Genomic DNA, 22,966 nt, shown 5'->3' on the forward strand with positions numbered 1-22,966 from the left:
GCAGAGTGAGGTCAGAGTCTGGGGCCACTTTGGAATGGTTTTCCAGGAAATCATTCTATTAAATAATGTTTAAGTTTGTCCAGGCATTTTTAGCATGGCATGGTACAACGAAAAGTCAGTCACAGGATGTTAACAAGGGCACAGTGGTCACAGTGCAGTTACAGTCCCTACGAAGGGAATCTGCCCTGTCTGGCACTGACTCTGCAGTATCTTTGAGAATCACAGACTCACTGGCTAATCAGAAGCCAAATGTTTTAATCCAGATCTACTGATGTTGTAGGGAGCTGTGGGCTGTGTTCCTTCCACCAGGCTCCCAGCTGCCTGGCTAACTTATGCCCCAAAATAACAATACACAAACTGTATTCTTTTAAACACTGCCTGGCCCATTATATCTAGCCTCTTCTAGGCTAATTCTCACGTATTAATTTAGCCCATTTCTAATAATCTGTGTAGCACCACTAGGTGTGCTTACCGGGAAAGATTCAGCATGTCTGACCTGGCAGCTGGCTGCATCGCGTCTGGCTCTGAGAGGAGCTGCCCTGCATCTGAGCTCACTTCCTCTTCCTTCCAGCATTCTGTTCTGTTTACTCCACCCACTTAAAGGCTGGCCAATCAAATGGGCCAAGGCAGTTTCTTTATTAGCCAATGACCTTCCTCCATCATTTCCCCTTTTTCTGTTTAAACAGAAAAAAGGAAGGCTTTAACTTTAACAGCAAAACTACATATAACAAAACAGTTATCAAGTAAGAATTACAGTTACAATATTTACATCTGTTTTATCTTTATCATAACCAACAAAAACTATAACTATCTATCTATTCTTCAACTCCATCAAAGACTCCAGAAGGACATAATATTACCCAAGTAAATGAGAAGTAAGCAACTTACAAAATTCTAGAAATCACAGAGACATCTCGCTGCCTGGACAGTCACCCAAAGTTCCTCTTTACCTTTGGGGCATCCATCTTCGGCCTACAGGTCCATAGTATCCAGAGACATTTCCATGAAGCAGGAAATTTCAAAGGCAGTTCAGTCACTATCTGCTGTGTTCTGCAGAATGTCTCGCAGACTCCTTCATGAATCAGGAACCCCGAAAGATCATCTCACCTTTAGGCAAGTTCAGTAGTCCTCTCTCTCTGCAGGTTCTCTGTGTCCAGTTTATACAATAGGCCAGGCAAGAGCAGTTTCTTGCCCAAATGGCTATCAAACTCCATAAGGATCCTCTTCGATGCCCATCTTTTTCTTGAAGTAGATTGGTGCTGCCAGGAGCAGAGTGTCTCATTGTCATGAAAAGTCCTAAGTTATTAAAACATTTAAAATGCCATATTCTTTGAAAGATAGGAAGAATGCCTATCTAAAATATATCTATGTACATCTAGAAAATCTAACTAACATGACTACAAATTTGACTATTAGTAATGATTATCCATTAACAACATATATACATTACATTTTTACATGAACTACACAATCACAATACCTTAATCAAGAGCAGAAATACATTTACATATAACCTTAAATTGACCTTAAAATCCATACCAATGCAAATTATTCATATCTATATCATATCCCCCTTTAAATGTAAAAGAACATTTATAAACAGTATTTGGGAATATGGGCGCAGTTATTTCTCTCCAAACTGTTTCCTGCTGAATGAGGGCGCTGTTAATCAGGTCTTTCATGGTATAACCTGTGTGCTAGATTTCATCTCAGTTGGCAGTTGAGCAAAGTAATTTTCTGAGGGTGTTCATAGCAACCTTTCAGGAGGGTGTGGTCTATCATACCAAATTGGGATAGAAGCAATGCATAGGGTCTCATCCTCTGTGAAAACTAAAGAAGAGCCGGGCGGTGGTGGCGCACGCCTTTAATCCCAGCACTTGGGAGGCAGAGGCAGGCGGATCTCTGTGAGTTCGAGACCAGCCTGGTCTACAGAGCTAGTTCCAGGACAGGCTCCAAAACCACAGAGAAACCCTGTCTCGAAAAACCAAAAAAAAAAAAAAAAAAAAGAAAACTAAAGAAGAAACTCTTTTCCAAAGCATCATATCCTTAGATCTAAATTTTAACGTCAAGGTATTTTCAAAATATCTATGTTGGATTAGTTCAGCAGCATTTATAAACAAATATCTTTTAGCAGCTGTTGCTCTTTTCTCAGCATTCAAACAATTCAAAGAGAGCATAATAGCATACAGTATCAAGATTTTCTGTGTATTTTCCATCTTTGTGCGGCTTTGTTTTAACCTCTATTACGTTTATTTTTACTTTTGTTTTTTGCTTTTATTTTTTGAGACAGGTTCTCTGTATATCTTTGTCCTGGAATAACTCTGTAGACCAGGCTGTCCTTGAACTCTCAGAGATCTGCCTGTCTCTGCCTCCCAGGCATTGGGATTAAAGGCGTGTGCTACCACACCTTGAAGTCACAGAGTTCAACTCCGAGGTCAGTCTACCTCTGTCTCCCAAGTGTTGGGATTAGAGGTGTGTACTACCACACCCAACTACTCTCTTTCTTCCTTATTTTTGTATTTTACTTTAAGAACTTTAACTTTTAGTCTGCATATATTTTTAACACACTGTAAAACATTTAAAGGTTTTCTTTGTCTTTGAATATCTTTTTACTGTATATCTCTCTTTTTCTGACCACACAAGCCTTTAAATTACTGAGCAATATGGGTAGGATTAAAGCTGTGGCTTTGCTGGCTAGATCCAGCCCATTCCTTAGCTTTCAGCCTCATGGCGGCGGTACCGGCTATAGCCATGTTTATTGCCACAAGTCTATGGCGTTTCAAGGTCCCTGCCAGCAAGTAAGCTGCAGCATTATGTCCACAGACAACACTCAAGTCCTCTCCCTGTAGTCAGCCCTCCTGCCTCAAACAGTCAGAGTTTGCCCTGGCAGGACGGCCCAGAAAGCCAGCATTTTAAAACAGCACAACTTTTTTCCTGCTACAGCTAAAAACAAACAAGCATGCAGTCAGCTTTTATCAATACCATTTAAGTGTTTTGTGGCAGGACCTCTTAATGAGCTGCAGGGTTTTGCAGCTAAAGATGAGTCAGGAAGCCTCTCTTAGATGAGAGCGCTTGCTTGCCTCTAGCAAGCAGAGCAGACCTGAGAAATTGCTGCTACCAAGAAAACATGCTTTATTCTTTCCCAAGCTTTCTCAGGCTTTCTGTGGATTCAGTTGTCCACACGTTGGGCAGCCTTTCTGTTGAAGGGAGCTGCGGGCTGTGTTTCTTCCACCCAGCTCCCAGCTGCCTGGCTAGCTTAAGCCCCAAAATAACAACACACAAACTGTATTCTTTTAAACACTGCCTGGCCCATTATATCTAGCCTCTTCTAGGCTAATTCTCATGTATTAATTTAGCCCATTTCTAATAATCTGTGTAGCACCACTAGGTGCGCTTACCTGGAAAGATTCAGCATGTCTGACCTGGCAGCTGGCTGCATCGCGTCTGGCTCTGAGAGGAGCTGCCCTGCATCTAAGCTCACTTCCTCTTCCTCCCAGCATTCTGTTCTGTTTACTCCACCCACTAAAAGGCTGGCCAATCAAATGGGCCAAGGCAGTTTCTTTATTAGCCAGTGACCTTCCTCCATCATACTGACTTGTATTATTTGACTCTGCCATATCACTTTTGATGTAGTAAGGGGCTGAAGATGGGTGGTGACGAGTAGAATGCTTGCCTGTTTTTCATAGAGCCCTAGGTTCTGCTCCTCACATCACATAAATCTGTTGTGATTTATGCTACAGGAAGCAAAGGCCAGGGAATCACAAGTTCAAGATCAGTCTTAGCTATACAATGAGCTTCTGACCAGTCTAGGTTGCATGGGTCTTTGTGTCCAAAGAACAATAGATGACGACGAAGAAGAAAGAAACATGAATAGGGTCTGCTGCAGGAGGTAAACTAGTAATTCTTGCATGTCACAAATGAGTGCAAGTCTCTGATTTGGATCAGACAGGCACACAGTAATGCGTTTGCTGTAGGGAACATTTGCTCTGACATGACATTGAAAATGGACTCAAAGTCATGCCTATCTGAAACATGCTTTTCTCCCCTCAACTGCTTCACGATTTTGTTCCCAGAACAAAGAAAACTGGTAACCTAGGAAAGTCACCTGATACCTGCAGTTGTCACCTGAGGAGAAATGTTACTACATTACTCATTAAGTGTGTGTATGTGTGTGTGTATGTGTGTGTATGTATGTATATATATATATATATATATATATATATATATATATATATATATGAGAGAGAGAGAGAGAGAGAGAGAGAGAGATACCCATGTACAGGAATGTATGAGAGTGCATGTACCCACAAGTGCACACGTGACTGCCAAAGATCAACATCCACCATCTTCCCACCATCTCTCCCCACTAAGTCTATTCCCTGAACTTGGAATTGGGCTGGCTGACCCCAGAGCTCAGCAGCCCTATTGACACTCCCCCAGTGCTGGCTCATAGGTGTGTGCGCAGCGCCTGGTTGCTGTGTTGTTGGGGTCTGAAGTCAGGTCCTCATGCTGTAGTCATGTTGCAGAATCATTTCTCCAGTCCCAGATCCTTCAGGTCATTATAACATCTCACAGAAGATCAGCTTACCAAATAACTATACAGCCAAGTCTGAGTCCCGAGAGTGACTAGAGCAGGAGGAAGGGGCTGGGTGTCACAGTGAAAATCTCAAAAGTCCCTCTCTCTGACCCTGGTCTCTCCTGACTTCTTTACCTTTACCCATTGCCCCTGTGGACACATGATTTCTTACTAGTCTCCATATTGAAATCAGTAAGTCCTACCCGTTTGTCAAAGATCACCCCAAGTTTCTTGCTCTCCATCTTTCATATGGATTCCTCAGCATATCTGGGTTCCCATCCTTTCAACCCTGAGACTATATTATATGTGGAGAGATAAGATATCTTTTTAAAACTCCAGAATTATCCCCTATATCTTAATTTTTATTTCTCAGATATTGTCAGTGCCATGGAGCAATGGCCAGGGTAGCACTGGATGCAGCAGGTGTCCAGCTAACAATCTCTATGTGGTACTCTCACTGGCCAGAATGTATCAGGATTGTTTGTTTCCGTCATCAGGTCTGAACACTACAAACCTGAAGGCCTGTTATTTGCCACGAAAACCTGACTAGTTGGCCAATTGGCCCCAGGGATCTGTCTGTTTTTGCACTACATTGCTGAGATTACAGGCATGTGTTCTCATGGTAAGCTTTTTATTACATGGCTGTAGGAGATTGGACTCATGTTCTTATGATTGCCATATAGTCATTGTCCTGGTTGAGCTATTTTAACCTGCCAAGTGAGTGTTGAAGGAGAGAAACCGTAGCACCAAGTTATACCCTGACAATGGGGTATGAAGTAGGATTCCCCAAGTATTATCATTTATCATAGAGAAAAACATTCTTGAGGTAGGACTGTCAAAGTGAACCCTGAGTGACCACCTTTCAGTTCAGTACAGAAGGGAGTCTATATGACCCTCATACTGCGTGCTGTAACATCCGTCTTTCTGGCTGGGAAATGGCTCTGGTAAAGAGGGCTAGTTGCATGTATAGTGTACTCACATTCAGTGGTTCACAGTTTTCTGGAACTCCAGCTCTTGATCTCTCTCACACCCTCTTCTGTCTTCTGTAGACGTGCGCGTGCGTGCATGCCTGTGTGTGCGCACACACACAAATAATAAAAAGAAAAATAAGTCTTTAAAAACTAGCAAGTTTTCTTTTACCACCTGCCCATAATGTTGCCATTAGGGACTATATGTGTATCTGCTCTATCTTATCTGTACCATTTGTGTGTGTGCGTGTGTGTGTGTGTACACATATATGTGTGCATGTGCTCGTGGGTGTGCTTGCATATCAGAGATTGACGCTGGCTGTCTTCTGAAGTAATTTCTCCCTTAAATTTTTGAGATAGTCTCTCATTGAAGCTGTAACCCTGATTCTGTTAGGTGCTGTGGGCAGCCTCCAGGGATTCTCTTTCTGTTCCCCAAGCGCTGAGAGTCCAGGCAATTAGTGCTACACCTGGCTTTTAAATGCGGGTTTCAGGCCGGATCACAAGTCCCCACGCTCACACCGTAAGCATTTCCAAGCAAAGCCATCTCAGCAGGCCTTCTGAAGACATAAACCCTAGATGTTAAATGCTTCCCTTCCAGCTTCCCTTCACAAAGACCCCACTGTAGACTTCTTCCCTGGCACAGCAGCTCCTTGCTCTGACCCACCCGAATCACAGTGCTGATGGACAGCTCCAGCTGGTCAGTTCCCTTTTTCTATCGTTTGTTTATTTTTCTAGACAGGGCTTCACTGTGTAGCCCTGGCTGTCCTGAAACTATCTCTGTAGACCAGGGTGATCTTGAACTCACAGAGATCTACCTGCCTCTGCCTCCTGAGTGCAGCAGCACCACCACCAGGAATCTATTGCTGTTGTTATGGTTGTGGTGCTCAAGATCACCAGAGGGCTTCCCACATGCTAGACAAACATTTTGACTGCTGCGCCGTGAGCCAGCAATTTGGTTCTAATGTTAGCGCGTGTGGTTGTGATATAAGTATGATGTATTTTGTTATGGCCAGATGACAGGTCGAGTTTTCGCCACCCTGTGAGAGAAGCTTATTATTCTAACTTCATGATTTTTCTCCTAGTGGCACTAATCGCTAATAACCTTTAGGCAAAATACCTAAAATTCCAGCCTGACTCACACATATCCAATTACCCTCTTGTGGACTCCAAAAATATAAATCATTATTTCAAGAAAGGGCAGGGGTGTTTTAAATTTAGAAAAATCCATTTCCACCCTAATCCTCCTTGTAAATTGCCTGGTCCTTTTATATTTTCATGTCTTCATTTCTCCAAAGCCAAGGCTTTATTTTGTGGGTAAGAGTTCACATTGGAGTTAATAACGGCAAGGAAATCGGTACGCTTCACGATGTTAGAACTTGGTTGGACAGATTCGCTGGCCTTCCAGGGGGGAAAAAGTAGTAAATTTTAGAATGTTACTGAAAGGAACAGTTACTAATTGAGCGTTTCCTGGCCCAGTGTTCAGGAATCGTGGGAGGAGGAGTGCTCCTCTAATGTAGTATTTATCTAGAGAGAACAGAAGATTCTGCTGGGGCCGGAGGGTCGAGCTGGGCCTTTGTGGGGATGTGCTATTATAATCCACGTTTAAACTCTTCCAGTTCTCACCCTGTGAGTACAAACATCTCCATGGCACTATAGAGGGCATTTTCCGTGCAGCCCGAAAGCAGGACAGTTCTCTCGGTCCTTCTAATTATAAAGTTGATATTTGAAATCATTTTTATCATTGGCCAGCAGTGAAACATAACTCTGTGAAGCTGGCCTTCTGGGCTGGAGAGATGATGGCTCAGTGGTTAAGAGCACACACTGCTCTTTCAGAGGACCTGAACTCAGTTCCCAGCACCCATATCAGGCAGATCACACCTTGTAACTCCAGCTCTAATGTTCTCTTCTGGCTTCCATGGACACCAACACACACATATACATATGAACACACACACACATAAGTAATAAAAACTTAGTTTAAAAAACCTAGTTTCTTAAATATGTTTTTAATTGAAATAGAATTATATTACATTCCCCTTACTCTTTGTTTAGGGATGGAACCCCACAAAAGTTTTGCACATTGATGGTAGCATGTTCATTGATATTGGTATTGTTCTGGTCTTGTTTATGCTACTATTTCTAGGAACGACTGTTTCATAGCTGACTTCCTGGTATTCTGGTTCTTTAAATCTTCCTGCCCCCTGTTCCACAATGTTCTCTGAGCTGTTGATGCAGGAGCAGTGATGAAGATGTATCTTTTGGGACTGGAGCTCCTCATGATCCGTTGATCTCTGCATTGTGTCTAGTTGTAGTTTTTAGATGCTCTCCATTTGCTGTAAAGAGAGGCTTCTTTGGTAAGGGGTTGTAGCTACACTTATCTGTGGGTAGTAAGGAATAATTCCTTTTTAAAATATTGCCTTTGTCTCTGTCATGGTGATGAAGACTATGAGGTAAACACAGTGTAGGTTATTTTTTCTAGAAAATATTGCTAGGTTTTAGAGCACATTATTTAACTGGGACTATTATCAGAAGCAGACATCCTAAGATTTTCATAGAGAAGATGTCAGATAAGCTTTGGAGGCAAAAGCTCATTAGCTTCTCAGCAAGAAACACATGGAGGGAGGTCAGCTTGGGAAGTCTGGGAAGATTTGACAACTAGATAACATAGGTGTAACTAGATAACTTTTATGTAAGTATGCGTGTTTAAGTATGAGTGCACATATGTTAGTGTGAATGTCTATGTGTGTGTGTTCAAGTGTGCCTGAATGCATGCATAGGGTGTAAGCCAGGGGTCAAAGTTTGGTGTTGGGTGTCTTCCTCAATCTTTTTCCTGTTTATGTTTTTGAGGCAGAGTCTTTCAATAGACTAGATTGACCTATTCAGATAGGCTTGCTGGCCAGTGAGCCCCAGAGATCTGTGTGTCTCCATTTCTCTGTCACTGGGTTTACTTTTGTGTCCTAGCATATTGAACATTTTACATAATGGCTCTAGGATCTAATTCCAGTCCTCAGGCTTGAAGCATTTTTCTGATTGAGCCATCTTCCCAGCATCTTTCCTGGGCTGTCCACAATCAGATTTAATATAAAGGTTGTCTGACACTTCTGAGCAGATGAAATCTTTCAATAATCACATACAGCTAGGCACATATACTTCATGGTGGGCTGGGAACCACGTGCCACACATAGAGAAGTAATGGCAGCATCTGCTGCTGTGTAGTGAGGAGAGTTTGGAATTGCTGCATTGACGTTTGTGTGCTGGCTGACAGAAAAACCACAAAAGGTTCACAGATTCAGACCGTCTGGAGAATTCTTGTTTCTCATCTGAGCAATCCAAGGAGACAAGGATGCCAACCTCTTTATGCAGCCTTCCTCGTGGGATTGTAGACCTGAGGCTACCTCAAAGTTAGGAGGAGAAGACGTCCCTGATGCCTCCCTGTGAGAATAGGAAATGATACAGTTGTCTGGGTTAAATGTGTAGTCAAAGCATGGCATGTGGGTGCTGGATTGTCTGTGCATGCATGTGTGGGCCAGAGATTAGCATCATGTATCTTTCTCCGTGAGACTCCATCTTGTTTATTTATTAAGAATTTATGAATTTACTCATTTACTTATTTTTTGAGGCATTGCCTCACTGAAAAAGAGCCCCAAGGATCTTTCTAATTCTGCCTTACCAGCCCTAAGACCACAAGTGTGCATGGCTGTGCTGGGCTTTTAAATGTGAGGGCTGGGGATCTGAACTCGTGTTCTTCTGCTTACGTAGCAAACACTTTGTATTCAGTGCGTCATTTTGTCATCCCCAATGACTTGATCCTTGAATGTCCATTTCTGAACCTTGTCCAACAACCTCACTTGGACCTAACATACTATGGTGTTTGGAGATATTTTTTAAATGGAAGTAAGACTTGCCAGGGAGCATCTTGGTCACCTATCATTTCAGTGTCTGACCATGTTGGCCAAACCACAACTCTTTGATGTCAACTTCAAACCCCCATAGCATGACCACACATAACCATTTTTACTCATTACCTGTGATGGACCTGTTATTAATTTATATAGGCCATTTAGATCTATTTCTGTCTCTAGCTTGTTCTACCTCTGGTTGGATAATGAGCTCTATCAACTTAATCCTACTCTGTGGGGCAGAGCATCATTGTGTTTGCTCTAAATACAGCCAAGCTGACATTCTTACCCCTAATTAGGCATGTTAGAGTGTCCCAGGAGATCCCACATCTACCTACTCATCTTTACAGTGATGGGTGCCCCCTACTTCACTTTCTAAGAGTAGAAGAGACACAGGGACAACACTGGACTCACTCACCTTTCTTTGATTTTAGTTTTAGTCTTTGAAAGCTCTACGTACATTTAGAATTAGTATGAAAAATTCAGCCTTTTTCAAATTACATTTACTTTTTGTGTGTATTTGTGGTGTGTGTGTGTGTGTATGCAATGTGCAAATGCCTATTTGTGGAGGTCTGATGACAACCTCTAGTAGAAGATTCTCTGCTTCCACTGTGTGGGTCCCAGGGATCGAAGCCAGGTTATCAGGATTGGTGGCAAGTGCCCTTACCTACTGAGCACTCCTACTGGCTCATTGTCCAGTCGTGAGTCTGCCACTTTGTAACAACTGAGAAATCATTTGTTCACTGGACTCGGCAGGAAGAAAGAAAATAAAAGGCAGAAATTAGTTAAGTTCTGATCTTTTGAATTTTTTTGAAATCTGAGGTTGTTTAAACTCTGGGGCATACACTGTAAGTTTACAATAATAAACAGTCAAGAAACCATTAATAATTTAAGAAAACAAGTGGTAGTTTTGTAAGTAAAATCACTGAGTGAACCATGCTTGAAAATGCGCCACTGCACTGTTATTGCTCAGCAGGGAAAACCATCTCTGTTTAATTAATTTCTGAAAAATCTGATTTGATTTTGCATGATGGAGATAGAAGTCAGGGCATTGTGCATGCCAGGCAAGGGCTCTACCATTGAGACATGCGTCCCACACAGAGCGCTTTTCATGCTGTTAGGATTTCTGTGCAGATAGATGTTCCATGTTGAGCACAGTGCCCTCTCATCTGGCTCCCTCCAGCCTCACCTTCCACTCCCCTCCCTCTCCCAAGGACTCCCTTGTTTCCTTAGACAATTCTGCTTCCATTTTTATTTAATATATACTCATCTGATTTATCTGAGTATACAAAATGTAGGCAACACAAAGAAGAAAACCATATTATTTATCTACCTTAGATTGCCTTAATTTCCTTACAATGATGATTTCGTTTCCCCTGAAATAACAGAGCTTCATTCTTCGTAGCTGAGAAAAATCTGTTGTGTATATAAACCACCCTTTCATTATTGACTCCTTTGTTACTGGGCACCCAGTTTGGTCCCAGCTTAGCTGTTGTGAATGGTGCTGAAGTGAACACTGGTGTGTGTGTGTGTGTGTGTGTGTGTGTGTGTGCTGACTAGTGGCACTTGGGGAAATGCTCGGAAGAGTGGAGCTGGTCATGCGGAAGGTCCATTTCTAGTCCTTTGAGAAACATCCTTGTTATTTGCTGGTTTCCACGGAAACTTTTTTAGTTTTATTTTTAAAGAAGCATCTCTTCTCCAGCCCCTCGCTGGTCACCCTTATCCTTGATCCTGACTGTACATGCTATTTTCATGGCATTCTCCCCTTAATTTCTCCCTGATGTGCTGCACCTATGTGCATCCCGAGCTCCTTCTGGTTGTGTTGTGTGTCTGTTTCACTTCCTTCTCTACTGCTGTGATAAGACACCATGACCTAGGCAGATAATAGAAGAAACGGTTTATTGGGGTTCTACAGTTTCAGAGGGTGAGGCCGTACCCATCATGGTGGAGGGCATAGAGGCAGGCGGGCAGGCAGGCAGGCAGGCATGGTGCTGGAGCAGCAACTGAGAGCTTGCATCTGATCTACAAGCAGGGGGCACAGAGATAGATAGGGAGAACCCCCCAGATATGGTGTGGTCTTTTGAAATGCCAAAGTCACCCTCAGTGACACATCTTCTCCAAAAATTTCACACTTCCTAATTCTTCTCAAACAGTTCCACCAGCTGGCCATACATCAATTGTTTAAACATATGAGCCTGTGAGGGGCATTCGCATTCAAGCCAACACAGTATCTACAGAAAGGGCAACATCAAGTGTCTTTCTCAGATACTTTACACTTTAGTTTTTTAGATATGGTCTCTCATTGAACATGAAGCTCTCTGATTTGATTTGACTGACTGATAAGCGAGGCCCAGTTATCCCCCTGTCTCACCTCGCCAGGCACATGCAGTTGCATCTAGCTTTATATGTGGTACAGGAGGATCAAACTTGGGTCCTCATGCTTTTCTGGCAAGCACCTGACCAACGGAGTCATCTCCCCAGCCCCACAACCAGCAGTTCTTAAGGTGTTAGTTTCCTCTGAAGCTGAAGCCATAGAGAGTTCACTGTGAGCAGGGCCTTCAGACATGCAACATGAAGAAGAAATGAGCCTTTGCTTTAAGACTTTCCAAACAGGAGGTTGTTAGTCATCGTAGTGAAACCTAGCCTCTCCTGCTAGGCTGACACAGCATAGAAACAGCACCAACTCTCTGGATACCTAGAATGTCTCTCTGAAAAGGTCGTCCCATTACAGTGAAGTTCTCCAGTGTCTAGCAGACTTCGTTCTTTGCCTCATCTTACTTCAGTGTCTTTTATTCTTCTCACAGGAAATTCTGAGTTGTAAGCTGGGCGGTGGTGGCGCACGCCTTTAATCCCAGCACTCCGGAGGCAGAGGCAGGCGGATCTCTGTGAGTTTGAGACCAGCTGGTCTACAAGAGCTAGTTCCAGGACAGGCTCCAAAACCACAGAGAAACCCTGTCTCGAAAAACCAAAAAAAAAAAAAAAAAAAGAAAAAAGAAAAGAAATTCTGAGTTGTATACGTCTTTATTTTCTGTGAGTGTGGGCTATGTGCAGGTGTTTATGTATGTCCCCATATATGTTGGCGCATGGGTACATGCGTGTGCATTTGTGTGGAATCTGAAAGCTGACAACATGAGTCTTTCCCCATAGCTCTTTACCTTCATTGAGGCAGACTCTCTGAGTTGAATCAGAGATCACCCGTGTGGCGAGTCTAGCTAACCAGCTTGCTCTGAGGGATGCCTCATATCTTCCTTTCCAGCACCAAAAAATTACAATCCCCCTGATGGTTAAGTGGGTGCTGGGAATCAAGAATCTGATCCTCGCACTTGTGTAGCAAGTACTTGGCCCTTGCGCCATCTCCCCAGTCTCATCTCCACTCCCTCCTGACATTTTAAAGGCTCACTGTAACCTTTTAGAGAGTAATTTGGGATTTTAAGCTTTTGTGAGGTCCTACACATTTGGTTAGATTCATAATTCATATAATGGATTCAAAAAATTCACATTTATATTTTGAGAAAATATACTCTTGCATGCCCAGCAGACAATGTAAGACTATATAAATACCTATAGGTTTTTTTTTTTTTTTTTTTTGGTTTTTCGAGACAGGGTTTCTCTGTAACTTTGGTGCCCATCCCAGAACTAGGTCTTGTAGACCAGGCTGGCCTCGAACTCCCAGAGATCCGCCTGCCTCTGCCTCCCGAGTGCTGAGATTAAAGGCATGCACCAACACCACCCGGCTATACCTATAGTGTTAAGAAAGTGACAGTGGCTATCAGTCCTAAAGGTTTCAATTGTGAATGCACAGTGTGCAATGAATCTTTGCAATGATGTTTTTACGGTATTCATTTGCTGATATTTATAATAGCTTATACAAGGGCAATGAACACAGTATTTTAATTATCTGGAAATAATCTTGGTGGAGTTATATAGCTAGCCATTCAAGAACTAATTTAGGTTTAATTTTAGAAGTTAATCAGTTAAAATTATGCCCATTCCTTCTATTAAACATGGAGTGTCTGTGATAGCAGTAGAATAGCTTCAGGACAGCGGGTCAGAAACTCGGGGCCTGTTGGACCCACAGCAGGACCTGAATACTGAGTTGTGTCAGAGAGTAAACCGAAACTATGACCCTGGTAGACTGAGTCCCTTGTCTGAAATGCCTGGTATCACAAGTGCTTCGGCTGTATAATTTTAGATTTTGGAACACTTGTATATATAAAACAAGATATGTTGGGGATAGGATCTGAATGTAGACACAAAGTTCATGTCTGTTCCAAATACATGTTGTAGACATAACCTGGACATACTGTCAGGACTTTTGAGCGTGAATACACGTGCTCCTGAGTGTGTACTTGTACATATTGAGGTCAGAGGATGACTTTGTGAAATTTTCATATTAGTCACAGAAAAATACATCAAGAGGAAATCTCAATACTGAACATCTATGCCCCAAATCAAGGGCACCCTCATATGTAAAAGAAACACTTCTAAAGCTTAAATACACATTAAAGCTCACACACTAATAAAGGGAAACTTCAACACCCCACTCTCACCACTGGACAGGTCAATCAGACAAAAAATAAATGGAGAAATAAGGGAACTAACAGATATTATGACTCAAATGGACTTAATAGGTATCTATAGAATATTCCATTTAAACATAAAAGAATATACCTTCTTCTCAGCACCTCATGGAACCTTCTCAAAAATTGATCACATACTAGGTAACAACAGATAACAAAAAATTTGGAATAACATCATGTATTTTATCAGATCACCATGGCTTAAAATTAGAATTCAACAGCAACACTAATTCCAGAAAGCTCACAAACACATGAAAATTAAACAATGCTCTCCTGAATCATCAATGGGTCAAGGAAGAAATAAAGGGAGAAATTAAACACTTTCTAAAGTTCAATGAAAATGACCACACAACATACCCAGATTAACGGGACACAATGAAATCAGTGTTAAGAGGAAAGTTCATAGCACAAAATGCCTACATAAAGAAGCTGGAAAAATCCCACATTAATTAATTAAGAGAACATTTGAAAACTCTAGAGCAAAAGAAGTCCCAGGAGGACTAAACAGCAGGAAATAATCAAATTGAGTGATGATCAACAAAATAGAACCAAAGAAAACAATACAAAGAATCAATGAGATAAAGAGTTTGTTATTTGAGAAACAATTGATAAATGGAACCACCTGAAACTAAAAAGCTTCTGTAAAGCAAAGGGCACAGTCAACAAGACAAAATGACAACCTACAGAATGGGAAAAGATCTTCATTAACCCCACATCAGACAGAGGACTGATTTCCAAAATATACAAAGAATACAAGAAATTTGTCAGCAAAAGGACAAATAATTCAATAAAAAAATGTAGTACAGACCTAAACAGAGAACTCTAAACAGAGGAATCTAAAATGGCTAAAAAACACTTAAGGAAATGCTCAACATCCTTAGCCACGAAAAATGCAAATCAAAACAATTCTGAGACTCCATCTTACATCTGTAAGAATGTCCAAGATCAAAAACACTTACGACAACTTATGCTGGAGAGGTTGTTGGGTAAAGGGAACACTCCTGCATTGCTGGTGGGAGTGCAAGCTGGTACAACCCCTTTGGATGTCAGTATGGCAATTTCTCCGAGTATTAGGAAATGACCTTCCTCAAGGCCCAGCAATACCTCTTTTGGGTATATATCCAAAGGATGCTCAATTGTACCATAAGTACATTTTCTCAACTATGTTCATACCAGCATTGTTTGTCATAGCCAGCATCTGGAAACAAACTAAATGCCCCTCCACCGATAAGGAAAATGTGGTACATTTGCACAATGGAGTACTACACAACAGAAGAAAATGATGACATCTTGAAATTTGCGGGCAAATGGATGGATCTAGAAAACATCACATTGAGTGAGGTAACCTAGACCCAGAATCATAAATACCATATGTACTCACTCATAAGTGGCTTTTAGACATAAAGCAAAGAAAACCAGCCTACAATTCAGAATCCCTAAGAACCTAGACTACAGCGAGGACCCTAAGAGACACATACATTGATGTAATCTATATGGGAAGTAGAAAAAGCCAAGATTTTCTGAGCATGGGGACCATAGGAGAGGGTTGAAGGGGAGGTGAGAGGGAGGGGGGGAGCAGAGAAAAATGTATAGCTCAATAAAATCAATAAAAATCCCAATTACTCCCTTGAGAATCTTTTACATTATGTGAGTCCAGGCTTGTCAAGTTATCAATTAAAGCTAACTGTTAGTAATGTTACTGAAAACTGAGGCCATGAAAATTTTTTGCTTAGGGACTGTAAGCTTCTTAATTATTAACCTAGCTTAACATAACTTTTCATATACTATTTGATGAGTAAATGATGGTTGGGCTTGGCATATGTTAATAAAGTGCTTGTCTGCACAGGCATGAGGACCTGAGATTGATCCCTCCAGGATCCATGTATGCAAGCCAAATTGGTTGCCTTCATCCCAGCACTGGGAGGCGGACCGTCTTGGTGAACTACAGGTTCAAAGAGAGACCTATCTCAAAATTAAGGTGAAGACAACTCTAGCCTCCACATAGATGCACATCTATCCCCTCCATTGTGTAAAGACACACACACACAGAGGTATACACAAATGATAACTAAAATAATATTGATAAACAGACATTATATTTAAGAATTAGTAACTGGACTGGAGACTCTTCTCTGTTTAGATTTAAGAGCACATTTTATCTTACTGAGGACCCAGGTTTTGTTCTTAGCACCCCATAGCTCACAATCACCCATAACTCAAGTTACAGGTGATCCTATGCCTATTCTGGTTCCTTGGGACGCAGGCATGTGCATGGTACCCATACATATATATGTTCAGAAAAAACACTCTAATACACACAAAAATAATTTAAAAGGATTAAGAACAGAAAGATGGTGAACTGGGTATGTTTTCAATTTGTTACCAAATTCCGGGAGGATAACAAGGCCTGGGAGGATAACTAATTAATTACATTGTATTTTTAATTTCATTCTAAACAGTAAAACTATAAGTCAGTGGTCTCCCCCAGCTAAGGCTGCGGCATGTGGGGAGTTGAGTGGAATCCTGCTCCCGGCTATGCTGAAGGCAGAAGGCCTAAGTCACAGCTATAGACTTAGCTCCCCACAAAATCAAATTCCCTAGGAAAGAGTAGCTGTGACGAAACAAAGATAGCCATAATCACGAGAGAGCACATTCAACAGCCATGCAGGAGATATCCAAGTTAACAATCCCCTTGGCACTTGCTGTAGGAGAATGCTTTCTTCTGCTGTACCTGCAAATGCTTGCTCATTTGTCCTCGGTCAGGACAGAATAGAAGCTGCCCAGCAAAGACTGCAAAGTGGGTGACCCTTTACCTTCTAATATTTAGAGGTGAGCTGTAAAACCAGAACAAAAGAGAATTCCTGGAAAGTAAAGGTGAGTTTATTCTGTCTGAATATTAGTGTTTAACCAACAGCTTGAGTTAAAGTACCACATTCACAACATTTGAGTCCGTATGTAATTTTCTGACTTATTAAAGGAAGGTCTATAGTGACCTATGAAAATTTGTTTTAACTTTTTTTTGCCATTTGTTTGTTTATTTTATATATGTGTGTATGAGTACACACATGGCATAGCACTGTGTGGAGGTCAGAGGAAAACTTGTGGGAATCTCTTTCACCATGTGGACCCTGGGATTTGAACTCCGGTTCTCATGCTTGCCAGCAAGCTGTTTCACATACACAGCCGTCTAGCTTGACCTTCTTATCCTATTTATGATAGAATTCCATCATAACTGCTGCTTGAGACATTGGTTCCTGTTACTGAGTTTTGTTGGTATTTTGGAAAATGTCCTTCTTGGTTTGGTTTGTGACTCTGTGAGGAACCACTTGGTAGAGCGTCTTGAACAACCAAAGGACGGTAGAAATCAGCAGTGGTTTCATCTTTGTTTCTAATGTGTCATTGAAAACAAAGGAATAGCTTTTTACGAAGGTATCTTTTTTCTTTTCTTTTCTTTCTTTCTTTCTTTCTTTCTTTCTTTCTTTCTTTCTTTCTTTCTTTCTTTCTTTCTTTCTTTCTTTCTTTCTTTCTTTCTGTTGACAGTGTTTCTCTGTGCAACAGTCTTGGCTGTCCTAGAACTCATTTTGTAGACCAGGCTGGCCTCAAACTCACTGAGATCTGTCAGCCTCTGCCTCCCAAGTGCTGGGATTAAAGGCATGTGCCACCGCTTGGCCCTTATTTTTAATTATGTTTATACATGCATGTCCTGTGTGTGCAGTTCTCATGGAAGGAAGAAGAGGGCATTGGATCACCTCAAGCTGGAGATATAGGTGTTTGTGACCTATCTGATGTAGGTGCTGGGAACTGAATTCAGGTCCTCTGAGTGCTCTTACTGAGTTCTTTCCAGTCCCAAGAATCACTTTTCATTAGGTTGTCAATGAAGATGCTCATTCTTTTATTTTTATTTTATTTATCATTTTTGAGTGTGTCTGTGTTGTACAAGTATATGTGTGTGAAGGAGTGCATGCTCTTGCACATGAGTGTGTGAAGCCAGAGGTCAACTCTGGGAGTCAGGTGTCTCCTTGAACTGGTGTTTACCCTTTCAGTGAGCCTGGCTGGCTAGTGTTCTCCAGGGTCCTCCTAATGTTCCTGCTGCAGGGATGCACCTGACTTGGCAGCAAGGACCCTCCCCACCTGAGCCATCCCACTGGCCTTGCCGTTATTTCTGTTGTAACGGGGTTGACTTTCCATAGTGACTTGGAAGGGATACCACCCTCATGTGGAGCCACTCTATAAGGTGCCAACGGACATCTCCTATTGTGCCAAGCTGGAATTTGATCTTTGCGCTCCTCCCTGGTTTTATGCATTTCTACTCAGAATTTTTCCTAGTTATTTTGTGTTCTCTGTGGATAGTGAAAATGTTTGCTAAAAGCAAACCTTAAGACCATATCCATTGGTGTTAGCGAGGATGCCTAAAGACTTTCGTAGTTTAAATTTTTCAACTCTAAATTTCACTGAGTTGATTTCACCGCTGATTTTACGCCATTTTTCCCGGCATGCTAGTACCTCCTCTGAAAAGAGTTTTTATATTTCTTCCATTTCTATTCTTTTGTCTGGTATAACTCATTTACTCTGGTTCTAATAAAATATTCCCTACTTATAAAATTTGGGAGAACCTTGGACTTATCTGTGATTGAGTCAAATGTGCCAAGTGTGTCCCTGTGTGAGTGAGGTGCTGGGGTCTGTGTGTTTGTGTGTGTTTGTGTATGTGTGTGTGAATGAACTTTAATATGAACCACGTTAAGAAAACATACACACACTCCTATCTTCTTGTATTTTCATTTGAGTGTTAAATTTTTTCAACATTTCACATGTTTATGCAGAGAACAATTCATTTTTCATTTGAGTTATTAATATGGCCTATTATACCAATGGATTGATGAACAGAAGCAAAACATGTGCTCCTGGATTGAATACCACTTTCCTACAGTGTGGTTGAAATGCAGCTACACTGTTCTGCTCTTCCTTTCACATGGATGTCAACCTGTAATTATCATTCCTAGATATTGGGTTAAATTGTTACTTGTGCTTGATTAATAAAAGAAATAAGTATAGTGGCTAAGGTCAATGGCTGCCCTTGCTGAGGACACAGATTTGATTCTCAGCACCCACATAGTGACTCATAATTGTCTATGATTCCAGTTCCTGGAGATCTATGCCCTCTTCTGGCCCCCTTGGGTACTAGACATGAATGAGGTACACATATACATATGCAGACAAATATTGTGCGCATAAAATAAAAATACACCCTAAAGGAAGTAGAATGTTTTCCTTTCTGTTGCTGAGGAACAGGTGAGGAGCCTTGGGAGTGCCCTGTTTTGCATGGGTTAGGGTGCTGGGTTTAGTAGTAGTTTAAGGGCCAGGGTATTTCTCTTTCTCCAGCCCAAATAACTTGAGACTGTGTCATTCAGGGGCAGGCAGAGCCTGCCTTCCCAGGAGCAGGGATTTTAAATCAGCAACTCAGTCTGTTTCATTCTTCAAGGTTATGTGCTCATGCGATGGGGCTAATTACATTTTCATTTTAGGATGATAATGCTCACAACCTGTTTTTAGATTTATGTCATCAAGTTGTTCATTCTGAAATAGTTTTAATATTTTAAAAACTATGTTATAGCTTTAATTTTGTGGTCTTCTTGTATTCCTTGCATATTGATTTCACTTAGTGAAATTTATTTAACTCGATGTGTTTGATCGATCCTGAATCAGTGCCTCATGTTCTTCTTTATTAGACTGATTTTTTTTCTTTTTTCTCTGTTCAAGTATTCTCTTTAGAAATTTGCCTTGAGATTTAAGCATTAATTTTCAGCTTTGTTTGACTTATAGAGTATACATTGAAATTATTAATTTTCCTCGGTATCTACTGTATTTCCATCTAAAATTGGTATTTGAAGACAGGTTGGTTAGATGTTTTTAACTTTCTTATGAGTAGTTATTGATTCCTTTTTATTAGTGTATTTTTCTTAGCTTTTTTGAGAAAATTCTCAAATGTACAGAAAAATTGGAAGACCAGATTAATAGGATGCTGTTCTTCCCACAGCTTAAAATCAACAAATGTTTAACATTTGTTAACATAATCAAATGTATATTCATGAATATGTTGTTGTGGATTGCATGATTCCATTGGTGTATCTGTTGGTTGAATACCATGCCATGTCTGATGTGTAGGTAGATTCGCATCCAATCAAAAACTTCAAGAGAAAACATTCTCCAAGTTAACATTTTTGATTTACATACATTTTCCAAAATGAGTAGTAGACACAATTACTTATGGCCTCGGAAGATAAGGGCCATTTAATTTATAATCATAATATTTTTGTTCCCTAGTAAAATTAAAACCTCATGTTATACATCTCTAGTCTTATTTAGAATTGTTACTTGTTCCCAAAATATACTTCATAGTTGTCTGTTTTTCAGGAAGACCCGCCCCCTTCAGTTGCCCTTGGTTACAGCAGATCCCTCCATCTACATAGATGCATCTGCCTATTTCACCTCAAGATACAGAGTTGACAAGGCTGGGACCTTCTGAGTCCTGTCCATGCCTCTGTGCTGTGTCTGCTCTCTCTCTCTCTCTCTCTCCCTCCCTCCCTCCCTCCCTCCCTCCCTCCCTCCCTCCCTCTCTCTCTCTCTCTCTCTCTCTCTCTCTCTCTCTCTCCCTCTCTCTTTCTCTCTCTCTCTCCCTGCTTGCTTCTCCATAAGAAGAAGTTAGTACAATAGTCCTGCTTAGATAAATTAAATGTAAGGTTTGCCTAACCTTTCTCCCCCTCCCTGCCCCTCCCCTCTGTATGTATATATGTGCATGGATGTTTGGCAAGGCCCATCTGCCAGGTCAGAGGTCAGCTTTCAGGGGTCAGGTCTCAGCGATCAAACTTAGGTCCTCAGTTTTGGTAGCAAGTGCCTTCACCCACTGACACATCTTACTGACACTTGAACATGGTTCTACCTCCCCCCATTAGAATTTTTTTCTATGTTCTTCTCATATCCATCTACGTAGCAGGTAAGATTCCTTCCTTGTCTAGTGTAACCATCTCCCTTGCAGTTGACAAAAAACGATGAGGCAATGATGATGGTGGGATTTGAACAGTGTACCCCTCCACTGTTTTGCTTAATGTCTTTTGCGTGTGTCGATTTGGATCAGTAATTTCATTGCGGGCAGAGTAGTGATGTTCCTAAGCTGTTCCTAGTTAGCTGTCAGCATGGGTGAAAACTCCTGCTTACCCACAGCCTCTGCTGCCCACTCTGGAGTGTGTTGCTCACCTACATTTCTTTCTCCATGGTTCTCCTCCCTTCTAGCAGAACGTAAGTACCTCTGTTATTTCCTTGTGAACACCCTCTTCTCCCGAATATAAGCTACACAAGATTAGAGTGTGTGTGCACGTGTGTGTGTGTGTGTGTGTGTGCTCTCACGCACAGGTATAATCCAAGTGCAATCTGTAATCCCAGCAAGATGGGAGGCAGAGACAGGAGAGACCCTGAAAGCTCATGGGCAAGCTGGCCTGGTGCACACAGTAATGAACAACAGAGACCCTCTTGCAAACAAGATGGGAAGGCAAGAATCGATATGATACCTCAGTCTCTCCTCTCCCCTCCATACACACTTAATGGCGTATGCTCCTGTACTCTCACATATGTACACACGTGTATATCATACATACACAAGCACATGCACAAAGATTCAAAATAGGGAATATTAGGAAAATATGCTTAATAGGAAACCAGTCTTTGCCGATCACTTACTTACAGTGTCCACTGTTTCAGAGGGTCACACTGGAAATGCACTTTGCTCTGGAATGATGTTTGCCAGCAGTATTCGCTGGGTTGCATAGCACCGTGGTAAGCACCACTGGGGTATAATAAAAAGAGCAGAAGACACAGCCTGTGCCCAGATAAGTGGGTGGGTGCTTAATGTAGTGTGCACATATTTTCCCAGTCCAGTATCAAGCAAGTGAATAACCTGGACATTAATTTAAAACTCTATTCAATTTTCACAGTTAAGTATATTTATTTTTTTCCTAGCTATTGTACTTCAATGAATGGCTTAATTTTTCTTTCTTTTCAACTTTTCCACTGGTGATTTCTTTACCCATCAAGTGATTTCTCCGACAAACTTTGTCATTCCAGGTAATTGAATGTTTCCCAGAACTTGAAATAAATATACAAAATGAGGTATAATTCCTCTGCTTAGATTCTTTTATGCTTCATGACTTTTTATGTGTCTCTGGGAATACTATTATTTTTTATTAGACTTAAAAGGGGGAAAAAAAAACTCTTGGGGTAATCCACGTGTCTATCAGCCAGCACAAATTTATGTGCTTATACTAAAGTATAATACAGAGGATGTTATTGGAAAGAATACCTCATTCCTCCAAAAGGAGAAACTATTAGGTTTGTGAAATCCTCATCTTAAAAGTCATTATTTGCTAATAAAACAACATTTCCTGGAAAGTATCATTTTCATGAGAAAATGGAAATTTATGAGAATTCTCTTAAGACAAAATGAGTCTCAACTGAGTCCAACATTTTCTTGCCCCAAGTGGATTTCCCTTTCGCTCCAGAAATGCCAGCAAAAGGCAACCAGTGGGCATATTCGCCACCTATACCCAGCCCTTCCTCTGACATATGCTCTGCTTCCAAATGGACTTGGGGATGACTTCGGACTCCAGACCTGTGGCTGTTGGGTCCAGCTCTTACCTGCCAGTTAACAGCCCTTTAATAGGGGTGCCAGCCTGTGGGGCAGCTCCATGATACGATTAGGGGACCTGTTTGCTTCGCTCAGTAGTAAAAATTTGTTCCACCCAGACAGGACTAGGAGTGGGGGCGCAGAGGGAGCTAGTGGCTGATGGAATGGATCCCCGCCCCCCTTCTTCTTTTTACTGGAAACTGGGAAGTGAATGCAAGGTTTCCCCTTCTATATAGCCACTTCTCCTTTCAGTTCCTTGCTTTGGGGCA

General features: G+C 41.4%; 1 protein-coding gene across 3 annotated transcripts in view; it reads left to right on the plus strand.

The window, feature by feature from the left end:
- The window catches only part of Nckap5 (NCK associated protein 5), an 843,848-nt gene that overhangs the window by 224,873 nt on the left and 596,009 nt on the right, over positions 1 to 22,966 (plus strand). The gene's annotated exons all lie outside the window — the stretch shown is intronic.

This window comes from Chionomys nivalis, chromosome 5 (assembly GCF_950005125.1).
Source record: "Chionomys nivalis chromosome 5, mChiNiv1.1, whole genome shotgun sequence".
Lineage (NCBI taxonomy): Eukaryota > Metazoa > Chordata > Mammalia > Rodentia > Cricetidae > Chionomys > Chionomys nivalis.